Raw genomic sequence first — 5,394 nt, forward strand, 5'->3', positions numbered from 1 at the left:
AGACTCCCAAAAACTAAATGGACTCTGATAAAATATGTACAATAATTTATTTATATTATATTTGTATTGATGAAGTAAACTACACCAGTCAGTCACCTATAAGAATGAAAATCTCTTGTCCTGATCCCATGTTGTAGTCAGTGGGTTGAAAGGCACGATCAGTGAAAACAACTGACACTTGTCAATACATGAATGGTACAAGATGACAGAACATCCACCTTTCATCCTGTCCATTCATGTATTCTGTGAAGGATAAGGTATAAGGTATAAGGTACAACCCGAATTCCGGAAAAGTCGGGACGTTTTTTAAATTTTAATAAAATGAAAACTAAAAGACTTTCAAATCACATGAGCCAATATTTTATTCACAATAGAACATAGATAACATAGCAAATGTTTAAACTGAGAAAGTTTACAATTTTATGCACAAAATGAGCTCATTTCAATTTTGATTTCTGCTACAGGTCTCAAAATAGTTGGGACGGGGCATGTTTACCATGGTGTAGCATCTCCTTTTCTTTTCAAAACAGTTTGAAGACGTCTGGGCATTGAGGCTATGAGTTGCTGGAGTTTTGCTGTTGGAATTTGGTCCCATTCTTGCCTTATATAGATTTCCAGCTGCTGAAGAGTTCGTGGTCGTCTTTGACGTATTTTTCGTTTAATGATGCACCAAATGTTCTCTATAGGTGAAAGATCTGGACTGCAGGCAGGCCAGGTTAGCACCCGGACTCTTCTACGATGAAGCCATGCTGTTGTTATAGCTGCAGTATGTGGTTTTGCATTGTCCTGCTGAAATAAACAAGGCCTTCCCTGAAATAGACGTTGTTTGGAGGGAACCATAATGTTGCTCTAAAACCTTTATATACCTTTCAGCATTCACAGAGCCTTCCAAAACATGCAAGCTGCCCATACCATATGCACTTATGCACCCCCATACCATCAGAGATGCTGGCTTTTAAACTGAACGCTGATAACATGCTGGAAGGTCTCCCTCCTCTTTAGCCCGGAGGACACGGCGTCCGTGATTTCCAACAAGAATGTCAAATTTGGACTCGTCTGACCATAAAACACTATTCCACTTTGAAATAGTCCATTTTAAATGAGCCTTGGCCCACAGGACACGACGGCGCTTCTGGACCATGTTCACATATGGCTTCCTTTTTGCATGATAGAGCTTTAGTTGGCATCTGCTGATGGCACGGCGGATTGTGTTTACCGACAGTGGTTTCTGAAAGTATTCCTGGCTCCATTTAGTAATGTCATTGACACAATCATGCCGATGAGTGATGCAGTGTCGTCTGAGAGCCCGAAGACCACGGGCCTCCAATAAAGGTCTCCGGCCTTGTCCCTTACGCACAGAGATTTCTCCAGTTTCTCTGAATCTTTTGATGATGTTATGCACTGTAGATGATGAGATTTGCAAAGCCTTTGCAATTTGACGTTGAGGAACATTGTTTTTAAAGTTTTCCACAATTTTTTTACGCAGGCTTTCAAAGATTGGAGAGCCTCTGCCCATCTTTACTTCTGAGAGACTCTGCTTCTCTAAGACAAAGCTTTTATAGCTAATCATGTTACAGACCTAATATCAATTAACTTAATTAATCACTAGATGTTCTCCCAGCTGAATCTTTTCAAAACTGCTTGCTTTTTTAGCCATTTGTTGCCCCCGTGCCAACTTTTTTGAGACCTGTAGCAGGCATGAAATTTTAAATGAGCTAATTAAGTGGATAAAAGTGTAAAATTTCTCAGTTTAAACATTTGCTATGTTATCTATGTTCTATTGTGAATAAAATATTGGCTCATGTGATTTGAAATTCCTTTAGTTTTCATTTTATTAAAATTAAAAAAAACGTCCCAACTTTTCCGGAATTTGGGTTGTATAATTTAGCCAGGTCATTCTGATTTAATCGTGCCACTCTTGTTCTTAAGAGTGACAAGTATAGAAATCATTCTAGAAAGCACCATCATGTTACATAATGACAAACGCAACAGCTATTATTATGAACAATGCAGCTCAAAGAAAAAAAGTAAAGCTCACCTTAGCCATAAATTAACTTTCCACTCTGGATTTGTCCAGTGTGACATAGATTTTTTTGTTCTTCTTTTTTTTGAGCCCACTGTATCTTTTGAAGTAACAAAGCAATTTGAAGTGCTAAAGCAGAAAGGACAAAACCATTTCTGTAATACAGGTTTACAAAAGTAACATGTATTTTGTCTTGCCTGGTTCTAAAGGTATGTGCTATTTATAGTGCAATTTTGGGTAACACTTTATTTTAAGGTTTCCTTGTTACACGTTACATGTACTTACTATTATAATAACAATTATTACATGCAAGACAAACCCTAATCCTAACTCTGTCCTAACATGTAGTAAGTACATGTAGTTAATTAATATTACTCAACCTTTTCTTTTCATTTTCTTTGCTGGTCAAAAACAGCCTTAACAACCTAATAAAGTTTATTGTGAACATATGTGTTATTGCAGGGCTTACTGTATCCAAAGATTATTATCATGTAACACCTGCACAGATGGTTTCTTCTCTCCTGTCATCGACCATTTGCTACACTGGGTCACATATATAACAATACCACAGAAGTGACAGAAGTGTAACTTTATATATCTAACAAGCTTTACTATATCTGTCAGTTTTATCAGTCTGACAATTGGATTGCAGAGTAGCCAATGTACTGTATGGATTGTCAACTATACGTCTTTTTCTTTCTTTAATCCAGAACATCAAAAGATCACAAAACCTTGTATCTTGAACTAGACTGCACATTTTACATCATTTAAAATTCCTGAAAATCAAAAAGCATAAATATAGAATTTACATAGAAGTATAACTCATGATACTCATTGGAATTGTATATTTATTAACATTATAAAGCACTCAAATGCATCATCCAATAAATTAAAGTGAAATCAGCACTTTTATGCTTTTGGCAGTTCAAAATGTGCATGAAGAACAGTTGTGAAGAAAACACGGTAGCATCACACAAGATCTACTGATTAGGAAAAACAATACCAAAGCTAGAAATATTAAATAATGTTTTTCCCCAACATGAGGTCAGCAGAGATACTCAAATCATCTCTAATTAAGGTCAAAGAGAGTCCAGGCTACTGTATATACTCCATTATAAATTGCAACAAAGCAAAAAGTCAGTGGTATAGAATTTACTCTTTACTCTTATTTGCAGGAGCTGGTGACCTTGTTCAGAGCTCACTGTAGGAGTCTGAAAGAATTAATCTTACATTAATGCAGTGCCATAATTTCCATCAACTGCTTTTCCAGGCTTTTCCAGATGATCGGCAAGTCTTTGGTTTAAGGTGAAATTTTTTTTTTTTTTACTTTATTTTATTTTTATTTATTTTTTACTGGTGAACCTTCAGTTTTAGTACTGAACCAAACAGAGTGAGGAAAAAAATAAATGTTTAGCAGTTCAATTAAAAAGAAATTAACGAATATAAACCGAAAGCTCCAGAAAGGGAGATTGTGGTATTAATCTGGGCTAATGAATGAGGTTTTACTGTGCCCTGAGGTGCAAAACAGACAGCAGCCATCTGCCTAACAGCAACTCATTACCAGCTAATCTGGACCACTTGACTAGAATACATTTGCAAGCCTACATAATGATTTCTGCCTCTTTCCATGTTAGAGATGCTTCTGAGGTGAGGACTATATGGAGTGATAGCTGTGGTTTGCTCAGTGGAACCTAAAATCGTTTTGAAATTAAGAACTTTTTGAACATTCAGATAATATTCATCTATAACATTTCCATAACTTAATGAGAACATTAGCAAAAAGAACATTAGCAAAACCTTCATAAAAAAAAAAAAAAAAAATTGTTAGCTGTGTCCACCCTTTTCTCAGAATCAGGTCTGTTGCTTTAATTTAAAATTATGGCAATTATTTTTTTATGTGCCGTGAGAAATATTTAAGGTCTGAACATTTTCAAAATCCATCCTCTATTTTCAGGTGCATTGATAAACAATGCAACAAAAAAGATAAAAAATATTATACATATATTAACAGAAATGGGGCCAACATCAAAATTATACAACAGGACAACAGGAAAGGGCAATGAGGACGTGACAATCTTATCACAAATAAAATGTATAAAGTTATCAGCCTTTTGCCTATAAACTTACTTATCCATCACATACTGTAGCACTTGATTATGTCACCCAATGGCGTCCAAACAACAAATCACATGCAAGTTGGCAGACACACTATTCACCTACAAGATAACTGTGAGTGGCTGGATATACAGTATGTGTTCACTGCTACATGTGTGTCACTGCTAAATGAGGAGTTGCTAATCAGGTGAACATTCTGGCAGCATCAATAAATATGCAAACCCACCACATAGTACATCAAAAATTCATCTATGAAACACATTTACCTCAAAATGAAAAGGTAAACATGTCTCTCAGGGGAGACAGAGAGAGTGTCAGTGCATTTGAACCACTTCAGAGACCATTATCTGAAAATGTGTATGTAGCTTTGAGAACACAGCAGCCTTTAAAAGCAATGGAGCACTTTCCAAAAACTAATCTTGTTAAAAGCGTTTCTCCTCTAATCCCTAAGGACTCCCAGATGCTAGCATATTAATCCCACTATAGCATCTCTGAAATCCAGCAGAAAGGTAAACTGCATACAGTTAAGACCAGTCGTTTGAATTTAAAAGACAATCTTTCACATTTATATGAGTTTTGTTGTCATTGTAGCCTGCATGGAAAGTGAGATTCGCTTAAAAACAAATATTTCAAGGGAGCCTATTTTATATCAAGAAAACATGCAGGTAAATCACAACCATGGGAATATTCACATATGGATAGAGGAATATGGCAAAACACAAAATCATGACAAATCATACAGTCAAGATCATTTGTTGAGCACACGTCCATATTAACATTCAATAATTTACATACAAATATATGTATTGGCCTTTCCAGAGATAAAAAAAATATAAAAATGAAAATCAACACAGGTATTTAATCAGAAGCAAGAAAGATGTAATTAGCTCTTAATGTGGTTGATGGGAATACCTAAAACTTTAAACTCAATTGTGTTTTTAATTTTAAAATTAGAGTTGCATTTCAATCTGTACCATATTTATCTCCCAGTATTAGTGGTTTATAGTTATTATAGATAACAGCAAAAACAGTAAAGTCAATCTGTGAAAATTCTTGATAAATGTAATCTTTATTAAATCTGTAAATTAACATATATCTTTTTTTAAAGTGGATTATGTTTTGATGCCTATATTCACTTTAATCATTAAGAAAGACTGATTTTAGATTTTTATTGTTTTATTTTTAATTTATTTAGACAATGTTGTAAATTATCATCCATTTATCATTTATCACCAATTACAATAAAACATTACATA

This window comes from Carassius carassius, chromosome 39 (genome assembly GCF_963082965.1).
Source record: "Carassius carassius chromosome 39, fCarCar2.1, whole genome shotgun sequence".
NCBI classification, from domain to species: domain Eukaryota; kingdom Metazoa; phylum Chordata; class Actinopteri; order Cypriniformes; family Cyprinidae; genus Carassius; species Carassius carassius.